The 17,243-nt window shown below is 37.4% G+C and overlaps 1 protein-coding gene across 1 annotated transcript in view; it reads right to left on the bottom strand.

Moving 5' to 3' along the window:
• Positions 1-17,243, bottom strand: part of Cntn4 (contactin 4) — a 1,122,320-nt gene that overhangs the window by 1,031,590 nt on the left and 73,487 nt on the right. The window lies entirely within an intron of this gene.

The following is a 17,243-nucleotide window of genomic DNA, read 5'->3' as shown; positions in this document are numbered from 1 at the left end:
GGGTACCTGTTTATATTGCTATTTTGAACTTGAGTGCTAGTAACTTGTAGCCAGTTCTTGGTGAACGTGTGTCGTTTCAAGCATGCCTTTGTTGTTCACGCATGTACCCATGCATACACTATCGTCTAGAACACAAAACTAAATGGCTACCTTGTAGAAAAGCTAGTACTTTAAGGTAAAAAGCATGTGAAACTTATGTCCATCATTATAAAACTATACCTGGGTGGGTCACATATGTGTTGAACCAACAACAAAGACTCAGACACCCAAAGCATCCTAAATCTATGTCTTCCTGTGGACAGCTGGCCTGATGTTTCCCCCATAGACTATTATGTCCAACCGAATCTTATTCCTTGTTTCTCAATACTAAAATTCTCATGTCCCAATTTTCCAGAAAATGCTACTAAAAAACTTCACCTTATAAATGTTTTCACTTGGTTTTGTTGTTGTTTGTTTGTTTGTTTGTTTACAATGTTTGTCATCTCGCCTCCAGCTAAATGTTTAATTTTTAAAAATAATTTATTATTTTTAATTTATGTGTATGGGTGTATTGCCTTTATGTATCCCGTGTCATGCAATTCTGGAGAGGTCACAAGAGGGTGTCAGATTCTCCTGGAACTGGAGTTAAAGATGGAAGAGCCACCATGTGAGTGCTGGGAATAGAACCCAGATCCTCTCTGCAAGAGCAGTCAGAGCTCTTAACTGCTGAGCCATTTCACTGGCCCAACTGCAATCTTTTATATTTACAAAAGCATTTATGTTTGTAAATCCTTGTTAGTACATCTTTGACTATCTGTTAGAAAATTGAGGATATTTTGTGACTGGAAATAAATAGTCCATGGGGCTGGAGAGATGGCTCAGTAGTTAAGCTGGCTGCTCCTGCAGAGAACCCTGGTTCAATTCCAAGCATTCACATGGCAGCTAACAACTTTCCAGTTCCAGGGGAATCCAATACCCTCTTCTGACTTCTGTGGGCATTAAAGGACATTGGTGCACCTGTACACATGCAGGCATTACACTCGCACACATAAATAAAATATATAAAAATTTAAAATACATATAAAATTTATTTCTAAATTTATTAATTATACCGAGCATCTCAATCAATCCTAATCATCTTTATAACCCCTTCCCCATGAGCACCCTCCCATAAACAACCCCCATTGAAATTCATATATTCTGTCATTTGTGTTAAGGCCTATTGTGTCAAGTTAGTGTCCCCAGACATTCCTCAGTACAAGTTCATCTACTGAGGTCTAGTCAGCCTATCTAGAGTCCCTTGCTTTAGGAAAATCTATTCTTCCTCACCCAGTAGCAATCAGTTGCTGGTATTTCTTCAGCTAAGATTGGGATCTGCTGTCCTTTTCCCCAGTTCAATGTTGGTTCTTGGCTTCTTGAGTTTGCATGGGTCTTGTGCATGTTGGTAACATTGCTGTAAATTCATATGACAGGGTCCCAGGATCTTGTAGGACTCTATTTCCATATGGTCACATACCTCTTCCCTGGCTCTTACAATCTTTCCTCGTCCCCAATGGTCCCTGAGCCCTGGGTGGGTGATGTTTAATACAGTAGTCCTGTCCAAGGGCCAGCATTCTGCAGACTCTTAATCTCTATGCTTTGGCCATTTATGACCTTTTGTGTTTCGGGGTGGGCCTGTACCACATGAGGGGGTTTCATTAATGAAAATTAAGATATTCATTAGTGTCTTTTTCACTCCTTGTTCTATGCTCCATGAGCCTTAGGTGTAGTGGTTTCAGTGTAGATGTGCCACTTAGACAATGTCTGTGTATGGTCAGTTGTGCTACTCTGTAATAGACTCTGTCTAGTGCAAAAGAAGCCTCTTTGATGAGTGGTGACTGGGATATTTGTAAATATAAGGATACATTTTTATTTGCACATAGGAAGAAATTACATTTGTTTAGGGATGTGACAGTCTTAGGGTTTTCTATAAGCTCCATGACTTCTCCAGCCATGTGTATTTGGCTGTTTACAGTGAGTTTCCTCCCATTGAGTGGGCTTTTAGTCCAATTAGGTAGCTGCTGATTGCCCTTATAATAAAAATGCATTACTACATTACTCTTAGACTATGCAGGTAATTGATGTAGTTATTTGGTCTTGAAGTTGGTGTTGGACCATCGATTAATGTTTTCCCTTAGGAGCTTGCACAGTTCTCTCCAAAGCTATGACAGCTAGTTCAGGCGGAGTGGCTTCCAGGTCAGTTCCAGCTCCACTGCTCCATAATCCTGTGCCTAAAGTGTATTCTGTCTTCAGCAATATGGTCTTACCTTCAAGTTCTGGGAGCCAATCAAGGGCTGTGACAATAGCCTGTATAATTTTGGAAGTCTCTTGGATTACCCCGATCAACAACTCAAAGGAAGGTTTCTCCAGTCTGGCACTGTTTCTTGTTATGTAGCCTTCAGCTATGCACATGTACTCATGGGGAAATATTGTATGTGTAATTTTTCCTTAGGATGTTGGATTAATATGATTCCCTCTGGAATCAAACACTAGCAAGGCATTATTTATGGGAAAGAGAGAGAGGCTAATGGCCATTCAGAAGATATGTTTTCTATTTTATTTGGCAAGCAGTTCCACTTTTGTTACTAGAAAATTTATATGTTTAAGTTTTTATTTGAAATATATTTTATGCTTATTTAGTGGTCAATTTACATATAAGCAAACCCCAGTTGTTTTTTTTTTTTTGTGTGTGTGTGTGTGTGTGTGTGTGTGTGTGTCCAGGTATACCCCTCTGGTATAGCATTACAAACAGAAGCTACAGCCTCTTGTTTGCTACTAGGCACTCTACCAGCAAACAACACAGTATACCCCATTGGCACAGTTAAAGATACAATTAATAACATAGTTGAAGATATATAATATTTATTGGTAGGGTAAAACTTTCTTGCCACATCTCTGAAATAAATCTTGATGGAGGGCATATGGGAATGGGAAGGAGTAAAAAAAAGAAGTCATATATTCTACTAATTCTACTAGTTTGACTTATTTTTCCTTACCATATTGGTTTTATATTCAGTTTGAAGTAGCATTAAAGGAAAAGGTAAGATATGTCTTTCAGAGGCATTGTCAATAGAAATTAGAATTCATATTAAGGAAGTAACCATATATCTGTGAATACTGAGCTCCCTTCATTTCAATAACAAGCATTTAGAATGCCTATCTTAGTCTCATTTCCTGTTGCTGTGATGAAATACAGAAATGACTCAGGGGTTTATTTGGTTCACACTTCTAGGTTATGATCTATCGTTACAAAGAAATCAAGGCAGTTGGCATTTGAAGCAGCTAGTCACATTACATCAACAGCCACAAGCAGGAAGCAATGAATTCACTTGTACATACTAGTGCTTGGCTTCCTCTCTGTCCAATCCAGGATTCTCTTCCCAGGGAATAGTGCCAACCACAATGGGTAGGTTCCCTTCCTCAATTAATGCAATCAATATACACTCTGACAGACATGCCCATAGTCCAACCTAACCTACATATCCCTCTCTGGGATTCCCTTTCCAGGTGATTCTAGATTGAGTCAAGTTTACAATTAAAATTAGCCATCACAGTTGCCTTAGCCAATACTCCCTATGTTTTGCCTTTCTGATGGTAGCCATCCTAATGGGTATGGGGTGAGATCTCACTGGTTTTATTTGCACATTCCTGACTATTATTCATGTTAAGTAAGGATGTAGAGGAAAGGAAAATCTTAAGTATTGGGGTGCGAATCTAAATTGTTAGTGCCATTATGTAAAACAATAAGGAAGTTTGCCTAAAAAACAAACAAACAAAAAACTATTCTATGTTCCAATAATTTCACTTTTACAGTTCTAGTTGGTTACCCCAATGACAACATAATTATCTAGAAGAGTCTTCTTCACCTGCCTGGCAATTGTGGCATTAGTCACAACCCCCAAGGTACAGAAACAATGTAAGGGGCTTTAGATGGAAAAATAGATAATGAATAATAGACACAACTGAATATTATTCAGTCATAAAAATGAAGAAATCCTAATTTTGTCACAACATTGATAAACCTGAAGTCTATTATACCTATTTAAATAAGACCAGCAGAGAAACAAATACTGCAGGATAATGCTTTCCTGTGTCATCTTCAAAGTTAAACTCATAGACACAAAAAAAGGATGGTTATCAGGCAGCAGGGAATGAGGATATAGGGGATGTTGGCCCAAGATCACAAATTTACAGTTAAACATAATCTCTGGAAACAATACAGCAGAGGCATAATAGATGATGCAAACATGTCCTTGAGGGGTTGGTGAGGTGCCTTAGTCAGCAAAGTGCCTGTCACACAAGTATGAGGGCCTGAGTGCCATCCCTGTCTTCCATGAAAAAAGTCAAAAGCATCAGTACGTATCTGGAACCACAGTGCTGGGAAGGTACAGACAGAAATATCCCTATGGCTTGCAGTCTAGACTAACTGGCAAATCCAGGTTCATTGAATGATCCTGTCTCAAGACATAAGTTGGAGGTCAGCTGAGAATGACACTTGACATGATATATACCTGCCCTCTATATGCACGCACACACACATGTGCAGTTACACACACACAATCTTTGAAATTCACTGAGAGTAGATCAATATTAGTAACACACACACAAAACACAGTAAGCATATTAGGTGATGGAGATGTTAGTTAATTTAGCTGTGACAGTCATTTCACAATGTGTACATATATCAAAACATCAGACTGTAGCTCTTAAATGTACAGATTTTTGATTGATCAATCATGCATCAATGAAGTCAAAAGTTACTATAGATAATTTTATGCAAATAGACCTTGTATTCCTCTTCATTTTGTGACTTGAGAAATATTTGGTCTAATTTTCAGTTTGACTGGATTACTTCATTAACTCTTCTGCCATCAAATCATTTGTTTTACAGAGAGATGAAACATTTGTAGAAAATGATGTATCAAAATGAGCATTTTCCTTCCAGACGGGAGCAAAGGGAAGCCCAAGAGGCTACGCTTTTTCTGAGTTCTTGAAGGCATGTTGCACAGTTTCTGGGACTTTGTATTATAAATGGAAAATTGGGCAACAATCAAGTTCTCCTTTCTTTGTAATTAATCTATTTACCCCCTTTAGTACTTCTGCGTCTGATTAACTTCTCCTTGATCCTTATAATTCAATATTTTACCGTGCTATATCTAATGTTTTTTAATTTTTCCTCTGTCTTCACCAACCTGTGCTGAGTACATTCCACATGAAGGCATTAACAGCTGGGTCAGCACAGGGAAGATAGGCATCCAGTCCTCCTTCCTCACCTCAATTCCCTATTTCTAGAAGCTCTATTATTAGCTACAAGATAATGCCCAAGATCTATTCTATGGATCCCATCATCTAATATAAACTAAACTCTTGTAATTTTACTAACTGTTAGCACTCTAGGTGATTAATTGGATTTGCAGTAGCAAGAATTCTTTCTGGTTACCTTTTCTAAGGTATATAATATGTTGTTCTCGCTACATCTCTGTCTTTCATTTTCCCTTTCTATTTTCAATTCTGCTTTGTAATATTTGATTATATTTGAAAAATAAAACATCCTAAGTGTGGTAGAATACTTAGATTACTACAGCATTATCTCTCCAGTATCTATCTGTCTTTTAGACCTCAGAAACTTATAGTTTTGATCTTTGACAAACCGTTAGGCCAGCAGGTAGCAAGAACATCTTTCTCTACTAAGTTTCAGAGCTATTATTAATCAGCCGATAACCAAGTCAAAATAGCTCATCAAAATTCCTCTTTGTGTGGATGGGACAGATTATTTTCACTTTTATGTTTTAAGAAGACATGGGAGAGAGGGGAAAAGTGCAAAGTGCAAAGCAAATTAAAAACTACTAAAATAAGTGCCGTGAGCTAACTTCTAAATTTCTTTACATCGACAATATTTTGAAAAGTACACAGACAGACAGACAGACACACACACACACACACATGCACACAGAGGATTCAAATGGAAAGGAACTGCCATAAAACACTATCAGCTATTAGACAAATGTGCTATTTGTCTTTCTGGATCTTGGTTAATTCACTCAGGATGATTGTTTTCGGTTCCATCCATTGACTGTGACTTCTTAATTTTGGGTTTTTTTTTTTTTTTTGAGCTGGATAATGTTCTATTGTGTAAATGTACCAGTTTCTCATTATCCAGTTCTCAGTTGATGGACATCTAGGTTGTTTCCATTTCCTGGCTATTGTGAAAAGGTCATCAATGAACATGGATGAACAAGTATCTCTATAGCAGAATATAAAGTAATTGATTATATGCCCAAGTGTGGTATGGATTGATCATAATGTATATGGATTTCTAGCTTTTTGATGAATTTCCACAGTGATTTTCATACAGATTGCATGTTTTACTCTCCTAGAAGTGAATAAGAATTTCCCTTTCTCCATACCCTCATCAGCATTGGTCCTTGTCTGTTTTCTGGATCTTAGCACTTCTGAGTGGGGTAAGATGAAATCTCACAGATTTTAATTGTATTTACAAAATGAACAAAAATGTTAAACAGCCATTTGAATTTCATATCTAGAGAACCCACTGTTCAGATCCTTGCCCCACATTTTTTTTGAGATAGTGTCTCCCTGTAGTACCAGCTTGCCATGTAGAACACACTGACGTCGATGTAATGGAGAGCTGCTTGCCTCTGACTCCCAAGTGTTAGGATTAAAGGCATGTGCCACAACACATGACTTTTGCCCCAATTTTAATTTTTTTTTATGTTTATTGAGTTCTTTGTAAATTCTAGATATCAATACTCTGTCAGAGGGAATTTTTTCCCAATTCTGTAGATTGCCTCTTCAGTCAAATAAGGGTGTCCTTTGATGTAGAGAAGTCTTATTTTCATGAGATTCCATTTGCCAACTGTTGGACTTATTGCTTGCACTATAAGAGTCCTGTTCTCAGAGTCCTGTCCTGTGTCTGTAAGTTCTAAAGTATTCCCTACTCTCACCTCTATCAGACTCAGGGTATAGAGTCTTATGTTAAAGTCTTTGATTTAATTGGAGTTGGTATTTTTTACATGGTGAGAGGTAGCAAATCTAATTTCATTCTTTTACACGTGGCTGTCCAGTTAGACCAGCACCATTTGTTGAACATGCTTTCTTCTCCAGTGTATATTTTTGGCCTCTTTGTCAAAACTCAGTTGGCCATACATGCTTGGACTTAAAACTGTCTCCTTAATTCTACTGCAGTGATCAATGTGTCTATTTTTATGTTCATATCCTTTTTAAAAAAAAATAACTATGGTGCTGTAGTAAAATCTGTGATCAGGGATGTTAATACTTCCAGATTTTATTGTTCAGGACTATATTGGCTATGCTGACTTTTTGCATTTCCACATGATATTTGAGACATTTAAAATATTTTTGGGAATATTTGTGCTGGGAGCTTAATGAGTACTGACCTCAATTTGTAGATTCATTTTGGTAGGACGACTATTTGCACAATATTAATCCAACTGATCCATGAGCACGGGAGGACTTCCATCTTCTGCTCTCTTCTTCATTTTCTTTCTTCAGTGTCTTAAAGTTTTTGTTATACAAGTCCACTTCCTTAGATTTATTCGAATATGGTTAATGTTCTTTGAGGCTATTGTGCATGGAATGTTTTTCTGGTATCTTTCTTGGTATGCTTGTTGTTGGTGGATTGGAAGGCTACTGACTTGGGGGTGTTTATTTTATATCCTTCTCCTTTGCTAAATATATTTATCCATTCCAAGAGTTTTCTGGTGGAATCTCTCAGGATTTTGTATGTAGAATCATATCATTTATGAATAAGCGTACTTTGAATTTTTCCTTTCCACTTTGTATTCAATTTATCTTCATTTTTCTTATTGCTCTAGCTAAGAATTCAAGTACTATATTGAGCAGGAATGAAGAGAGTGTACATCCTTGACTTGTTCCTGATTTTAATGGTCATTCACTGGCTTTATTAACTGAGATATGTCCCATCTATCCTAGATTCTCCATGACTTTTATCATGAATGGATGCTGAATTTTGTCACACTCCTGTTCAACATCTGATGAGATGATCATGTTGTTTCTGTCCTTTTGTGCATTTCATTAAAATATCTTAATCATCTTTATACCCCTCCCCCATCTAGGCACCCCAAAGTCCCCCCACCAGATTTCATGCCTTCTGTCATTTATGTTAAGGCCTATTGAGCCAAGTTAGCATACCCAGACATCTTTCAGTGTAAGTTCATCCACTGTGGTCTAGTCAGCCTGTCTAGAGTCTCTCCTATAAAGATCAACTCTCCCTCACCCAGCATTAATCAGCTGCCAATAGTTCTTTGGCTAAGGTTGGGGCATGCTACCCATCTCCCCAGTTTGATGATGGGTTTTTACCTTCTTGAGTTTGAATGGGTCTTGTGCATACTGACACCACTGCTGTAGGTTCATTTGCATAAGGTCTCAGGAGACTGTTAAGACTCAGTTTCCACATGGTCATGCATCTCCTTTCCTGGCTCTAACAATCTTCCCACCCCTACTTGGCAGTGGTCCCTAATCTCTAGGTGAGTGACATTTACTATAGAAGTCCTGTCCAGGAACCCATACTCTGTAGACTTTTATCCTCCACACTTTGGCAATTTATGACTTTTTGTGTTCATTGTCTTCTGTTGCATGAGGGAGCTTTGTTGATGAGAGTTGAGAGAAGCAGTAATATTCTCTGTCCCCCTTGTCCCATGATGTTCCATGAGCCTTAGGTGTGTGACCAGTTATGGAACTCTGTAATTGTGTCTGTTGCAACAGAAGCTTCTTTGATGAGTGGTGACTGGCATACTTGTCATAAGGATCCATATTCAGCACATAGTAAGAAATTACATTTGTCTAGGGCTGTGACAGCCTTAGTGCTCCCTCTGAGATCTATGAAATCTCCAGTCATCTGTATTTGGTTATGTTCACAGCATTACACATGAGTTCCCGTCCATTGAGTGGGCATTACTAAGACCTATTAGGTAGCTGTTGATTACCTTCAATATAAAAGTGCCAGCCACTACAGCATGGAACTAGAAACTGGTATACTAAGTGAAGTAACACAGATTCCAAAAGACAAAGGATGTATGTTCTGCTTCACTTTTAGATTTTAGCACCAAATCCTTATCATGTGAATATATATCCTGATGTAACTGCAGGAGCCAGGAAAATGGAAAAAAAAAACATGGAGGTAAAAGGAAAGGATTCTGAAAGAGAAATAGTAGGAAACAGGTGTCATCAAGAGGTAAAATGGGTAACATGGAGGTATGTAACTGGGAGGGGCAGAAGGGGGGGTTTATACAAGGAACCACAGTGGTAAAGGGGGAAAAGGAGCTCAAAAGAGGAAAGAGCTTAGGAGGCAGGTATTATCAAGGGTGAAATGAGGAAAATGAGGATGGGTAATATTTTTGACATGTTCTTACATTTGGATAGTGAGTATTTTATTGAGGATTTTTGCATCTAGATTCATATGAGAGATTGGCCTATAATACCAGGTTTTGTTGGGTCTTTGTCTCGTTTGGTATCAAGAGTAGTACTATCTTCATAGAAAGAATATAGGAGTGTTTCTTCCTTTCAATTTTATCTATGTAACAGTATTTCAGTTACAAATCAAGTTGAAATCATATTACACTTAAATAAGTGATGTTTATGTAACAAAACTGTATTATGTTTTGTATTTTGTTTGGCTCTCACTCACACAGCCTATTTAGCTTCAAATATAGATTCTCAATGAAAATTGGGAAAACTAAACAAATAATACAAACTTTGACGTATTTTAAAAGATGCGAGATCAAACTTGCATGTATAAGTTGCAGTGATTTAAAGCTAACATCAGGATGAAAACACTCTGCTCATTCTATTTCTATAAAAGAACTGCAGAAAATTGTCCCAGGGGTCTATTAAGAAGGGATCAATTAGTTCAAGTAAGTTGTTTGATTATTATCACTGAATTCTGCCACACCCATTAATACAGGTATTAAACTCTGATTAATATATACAACCTCAAAATTTAGAGCTATACTGACTCTCTGTATTTTATGTCTAATTAAACATATTTAGTCATACCTATCTTGAATAAATAATCCTCTTTCAATTCATTCTTCTTTTAATCAGTTTTGCCAGAAATCAGAACCTTGGTGTGTTTTGACTTCATCTGGGAAACTTCTTATCACGGCTCAATCTAACTTCAACGACAGTATTTTCAGCTCAACTCAGAAATGGAACCATACACCCCTCCCTGACTCTGAACATGTATGCATCAGGCTCTTTCAAAGTACCTCAAGTGTATGTCAGACCTCTCTCTCTTCATATACCCCCTACCCTGAGCAGTTATTTCTGGTCTTCTTTTCTCATTCATTTTTCATGGATGTTCACGTTGATCTTTATGAAATTATCTAAGTATGGCACTTTTCTGCTTATAAATTTTCAGTTACCTTTTATTTTCTCATAACAAAGCCCAGAAAACTTAACATAGCCTCAGGCTCTTTCCTGCCCTTTTGTACTAGCATTTTCCACTTGCTCCAGCCACAGTGACTTCATGCCAATTCCTAGAATGTTCATGATTTCCCCTTCTTACATTTCTGTATATTGTAGCCCTTAAAAATATAAAGTTTTGCCTTATTGACATTGTAACTTTAGGATATACAGAAAAAAGGTATGTAATGCATACTTAATAAATTTATGAAACAATTGTGAGTAACAAAAATCATGGGGTGTTTACACTTAATACTACAGACTCCTACACATTGAAGAACCCCTAAGAAACCTTCCACAAGTTGAAACTTCTAACATAGTGTTAGGTTTGATAGACTGCTATGAAACCCCTTAGATAGCTTGGACACCAGCTCTCAGAGATATGTGATAGAATACACAAGAACAGGTGTCCAGAGTAATGAGAAAGACAGCAATTACTTTACCATCTTAGTTAAAACTCAAGTCATACAGTTGATTTGGATTCGATCATTCATTCCTTATTAGAATAATGAATGCAATTACAATTTCCCACTTAAAAATTATTAAATTTGTGGTTCTACTATGTGGCTTTTCTGTAGTTACAATAAGATCATTAATACACAGTTATATAAAAACCAAATTTATTTTGTCTTATATCAGACACTAGGGTTTTTTTCCAAATTTTTATTTCATTTTTTTGTTGTGGGTTTCTAGATACAATTTTGCCATGCAGCCACCAGCTTGCCTGAAACTCACCATGTAACACAGCCTGGCCTGGAATTTATGATGTTCCTGCCTCAGTCTCCCCAGTGTTGGGATTATAGGAGTGTGCTGTCATTCTCAGATTCCTAAACTCTTAACTACTGTGCTATGATCTTTCCAGAAACTTTTGCCAGTATATATATGACCTTGGGCAAGATACATCTTCTACTCCACCTATGATTGTCACTCTAGCTATATCATGTTTTAATCCAAGTGACAGTCAAATTGCCTTCCACATCTTATATTCTGTAGGACACATATTTATGGAGTCAGAGAAGGAACACAGTGCAACTGACACTCAATGATAAAAAAATTTTAAATTAAAATTTATCAATGTGTACTTCTTACCCTATTTTAGCTTTTCCATAAGCAAATCAGGTAACTAAACATTTAAAAAGTAGACTATCTCTCAAAGAATTCTATCAATGTAGGAACAAATAATGGAGGAGATAATGAAAGGAAGAAAGAACAGAAAGCAAAGAAATATTTGCCTGCATTTTAAGTTCAAGAATAAGAGAAAACTACTAGTCATATGCAAATTTTTTAATTATATAAATATTCAAGGCGAGTGGTTCAAGGTTAAAGCCAAATGACGACAGGTTGGTTAAAGAGATAATAAAAAGCTAAAAACTAAAACTACAGCTGTGCAAAAAGGACCTCAGTATTGTTCAAATTAGAAGAAATCACAGGGAATGAACATGATCCATTCAAACACAGCTTTAAAAATGAAACTGTGTATTCCAAATAGTGGTTTACAGATTTGATAGTGTACAAATAAGGTCCCAACTCACACAAAGTAATGCTGCAAAAGCCCTCAGAGAAAACAGAGGAGGTGGAATGTTCAAAACACTTGACAGATAATCCACATAAGGTGAACTGCACAGAGCTGGCAATTGGGGCAGCTTTCAGAGAAACAATCTCAAAGCTAAACTTGTTGTTCCTTTTGTGTCCTTTCTAGGGCTCAGTGGTTTTTGAAAGTGTTCTCTGAGTTCAGATAGAATTGGTTTTATCAAGCTATGAAATTCTTGGGGAAAATAAAAGGTAGTTAAGGATAAGCTAAGACAAATTATGATTTCCAATTTTCTATTGTTTAATGCACACTTTTGTTTCTTGTTTTGTTTCATTTTTGCAGTACTAGGAGTTGAACACAGGACATTGCACATGCTAAACACATGTTCTACAACTACGCTATATCACCAGCCCTCAAAAATTAATTCTTAAAATTCTAAAATTATTTTTAAAACTCATAAGAATTAGGGGTGTAGATTTTTGTGATTTCAATGTGAAATAGTCCCTACAGACTCATGGGTTATAACACTTGTTCCTCTGCTGGTGGAAGTTTATGGAACCCTGAGAAGATGAGCCTTGCTGGAAGTAGGTCACTGGGGTAGGTCTGGAGGTTATATAGACAAGCCTCACATCCTGTCTCCTGCCAGCTTCTTAACTGTAGATAGAATGTAACCATCCAACACATGCAACTGTTTTCTTGCCTCCCCCAACATGACATACTGTATTCCTTCAAACTGTAAGCCAAATTAAACCCTTCCTCCTTGAAGTTGTTTTTAAAATAAGGTAATGGTGATTAAACCAGTAATTGTTATGGAAAATTGGTACTAAGGAGAGATAAAGCTAACTGTATTGTTCTTAGGTCTTGGAACTGATTAGTGGGAAGGTGGAAGAGTTTGTACTTTCAGACTAAATAAATCCTGGAATGCTTAATGAGCTCTTCTGCTGGGAGTTTGGAAGAACTGAATGCCAAGATAAATGTGGACAGAAGCAGCACAGCAAACAAGGTTACAGAGCGGAAGTAGCAAGCTATAAATGCTAATAGCCAAAAACCACTCATCCTAGTTTCTGGCAAAGAATATTCCTAAATTCTGCTTAAGCCCTGAGAACTTGAGTGACATTCAGGCTGTAGCATAGTTACTGCTTATAGTTCTTATCCAAGTCAAGAGTAAGAGAAAGAAACAAGTAGTGCAGAGACACATGAAAAATGTGCCCATTGATTAGGAAAGAAGTGAGTTGGAAGCCTCAGAGAATACAGGTCTTAAGAAGGCAGCTGTAATTTTCAAAGAAATTAGAACTATTAAAAATATACCTTGCACTACAGTATTAGAGACCAAGATTTGGAGTTTTACATCTGAACAACACTTTCTGGTTAGGAACAAAATCATCAATGAGAAATAATTGTCTAAACAACTTTTTATATAGACTTAAGCCTAATGTCTGGGAAGTGTAATCCCTTGAACTCTTAAAGAAATATACGATGACTTTACTCTTTGGTTATACTTTCCTTTTGGGTGTTTGAGAACATACACTTGGCCCAAATCAATTGACTTTTACACTTAAGGTCATTTGAGGATCTGTACCTCAGGAGTCATATGGGCTTTGGAGGAGCCTCTGGCTCCTTTCTTTTACCAGTTCCATCTATGTGAAGATAATCAAAGGAATGTAGTGCCCACCTGTAACTAAGGGAGACAACCAGCTATTGTTCTAAAATGATGGATAAATTTGTTTTCTCCCCATATCTAGAAGCCTGTGACAGGGAACTGACACTGATTCTGACCACTCCAACAGCTATCAAAATACCTGAAAACAAATCCTGAATCCATCACTCTAGAGTCCGGCCTTGGAAGACAAAAGAAAAATGAGGAGGAACCCAATGGAGGGATGCTTTTGGAAGCCCGTGTCAAGAAATTCCAATGGGCTCTCATATGAACATTTGAAAGTTGCCCTGTTCTTTTTTCTAGCTCCCTGCCTATAACTTGTAATGCTAATTACTCCTGTCATTACTTCCCCTTCACATCTCCTATTTATGATTAAAGGGCTTTCTTTTATCCTTAGAGATAAGAGTTATGCAATTTGGGAGTCTTTTAGATAGACCCACTGAATGGGTACTCCAAATGCCTCACCCTGCTTCCTGTTCAGCATGGAAAAAACCAGAAAGGTCTGTGTCCCGATTCCCATTGGCAATTTGGGTAACCTCTTCAGAGGAGGGTGTGATAAGAACAGGAGATAGGAATTGGCTAGGCAGTTCAGGTAAAAAGACCCCAAAGAAAAATAGCCAATTTCTTGGCTGAAACTCACAATGTCCTTGGGCCTCTTAGCAACACTCTCCATTTCAAAGGCCAAAAATTTCAAAAAAATTTGGGAGCTTTTACCTAATCCTTAAAAGATTTTATATTACCTCTTCAGAGGGCAGAATATTAGAGCAGCCAAAATCCCCATAAAATAAAAGTATAAATAAATAAATCAATCAAAGAAGAAGCATACATGAAGTTATCAGAAAACATTGAAGGGGCTTTCTCTAAAACTCAGGCCTCTCTCTCGAGAATAAGCTGATCGTGCCCTCTGTGCCTTGACTCCCCCAGCCTCATTCACCCTCCCATCTCCCCCACCAGTCTCTCCTCCTAGCCTGGGTCCTGTCCCATTCCTTATCTTGGTGCCCCAGACACCTGGGGAATCACCAAAGCTTTCTGAGCCTTTGCATCCAGATCAACTCAGCTCCTTCTCTGGTCCCTAGGAGAACTCTGGGCCCAAGAGCCCTAGGGGCTGCTTCCTACCCCCATCTTCCTTTGTATCTCTGGGTGGGATGGCCACCAGCTTCCCTAGACCAGCATCTTTCCTGGGCCCAGCTCACAGGCCAGATTAACCCCCAAATTCCTGAGGCCAAAATCTTTCCTGGAGGGATACAGACCTTAGGAGAAAGCCTGAGAGCATATGATCCTCATCTGATTTGGGCCTCTGTGGGAATGCCTAAAGACAAAAGCAATCTGGCCAATACAATATAAAATCAAAAGAGAGACCAAGGGGATAGAGGAACCAGCTTTTCATGCCCAAAAAGTAAACCACAAAGACACAGAAAGTTCACAAAAAGAAGCAGACATAAACATGAAAGTTTGAGTCTCACACAAGAATCATAAACTATAAAAGAAACTCACAGGTCAAAATCACAGAGAAAAAATATTAGCATGAAAAAACAAAATAACATTTCCTCACCAAACACCAATAGTCCTCTAGAGGAGGACAATGAGAACCCTTAGAGATAGTGCATGACATGGAACTCAAAAGAACAATTATAAACATGATAAAAGAATTTAGTGAATTTAAAGAACACACAAACCAAAAAATTAAAAAACTGAAGGAAGATAGGGATAAACTTCTGAATGAATTCATAAAAGAGAAATATGGAAGGCTACCAGGCTGAAATGAAAAAGAAAGTGAAGCACTCAGTAAGCCAATTAGAAACGAAAGGAGAAAGCGTCACCAATAGGATAAATGAAATGGAAAACAGAGTATCAAGACTGGAAGATAAAGTGGATCAACTAGACCACTCCAGCAAAGACTATGAAAAATTTAAGAAATCACAAGACTGGAATATGGAGGAATTGTGTGACACTATAAAAAGACCAAACCTATGAATCATAGACATACAGGAAGGAGAAGAATCCCAAGATAATGGCATGGACCAGATCTTCAACAGAATCATGGAAGAAAATTTCCCAAACATTAAAGAAAGACTTACCTATACAAATATGAGAAGCATATAGAACACCAAACAGACAGGACCAGAAAAGAAACTCTCCATGGCACATCATACTAAAACCACTAAATGTACAAAACAAAAAGACAATACTGAGAGCTGCAAAAGAGAAACAACAAATCACATATAAAGGAAAACCCATTAGGATTACAGCTGACTTTTCAGTGCAAACTATGAAAGCCAGAAGAGCCTGGACCAAAGTATTCCCAGTTTTAAATGACCACAGATGCCAACCCAGATTACTATACCCAGCAAAAATGTCTATTATAGTTGAAGGGGAAAGAAAAATCTTCCAAGATATAAACAGGTTGAAGGAATTTGTGTCCACACAATCAGCCCTTCAGAGAGTTCTGGAAGCAATACAACAAGCTGATGAAAGGAATGACTATGCACAAGAGATTGTGGAAAGAAATTCAATGAAAGTATAACTGTGGAAAAGTACATCTGTATCAAGAATGTAAAGAGAAATAAAAATGACAGGATTCAATACTCATCTTTCATTAATAACTTTAAATATTAATGGACTGAACTCCCCAGTCAACAGATGCAGACTAGGTGAATAGATTAAGAAACAAAACCCAACCTTTTGTTGTCTGCAAGAAACTCATCTCACTTTCAAGGACAGACACTATCTTAAGATGAAAGGACTGAAAAAATTATACCAAGCAAATGGTACTAAGAAAAAAACAGACATTGAAATTCTAATATTTGACAAAAAAAAACTTTAAAATTAATCAGAAGAGATAAAGAGGGCCACTTCATTCTGATCAAAGGAACAATAAACCAAGAAGATACTACAATCATGAACATATATTCACCAAAAACTCTGGTGCACCCAACTTCATAAAAAAATACTACAGGATTTTAAGACCAGATTAATCCCAACTCATTAATAGTAAGGGACTTCAGTATCCCACTGTCTCCATTAGATAGGTCAACAGGGCAGAGAGTTAACGGAGAGACATCTGAATTAAACAATACCATATATCAAATGGACTTAACAGACATGTACTGAGTATTCCACCCATGCACCAAAGGACATACATTCTACTCAGCACCCCATGGAACATTCTCCAAAATTGACAATATACTGGGGCACAAAACAAACCTCAACAAATACAAAGAGACTGAAATAATTCCATGCATTCTATCAGACCACAATGCAATAAAGCTTACAATCAACACCCGAAGAAGCCCTAATCACCACATGGACATGGAGATTAAACAACACACTCCTGAATGATGAATTGGTCAAAAGAGAAATTAAGAAAGAAATAAAAGTATTCCTGGACAAAATGAAAAGGACAATACAACACAAGAAAATATCTGGGACCTGTCGAAAGTGGTCCTTAGAGGGAAGTTTATAGCTCTAAGTGCCTACATCAAAAAAATTGGAAAGAACCCAAATAAATTACTTAATGTTGCAACTCAACACACTTGAAAAGAAACAGCAAATGAAACCCAAACCCTCAGACAAGAG

The sequence above is a fragment of the Nannospalax galili genome, unplaced genomic scaffold, assembly GCF_000622305.1.
Source record: "Nannospalax galili isolate Female #2095 unplaced genomic scaffold, S.galili_v1.0 scaffold846, whole genome shotgun sequence".
NCBI classification, from domain to species: Eukaryota; Metazoa; Chordata; class Mammalia; order Rodentia; family Spalacidae; genus Nannospalax; species Nannospalax galili.
The sequence above is the reverse complement of the archived record's forward strand: the minus strand, read 5'-3'. Positions and strand labels throughout refer to the sequence as shown.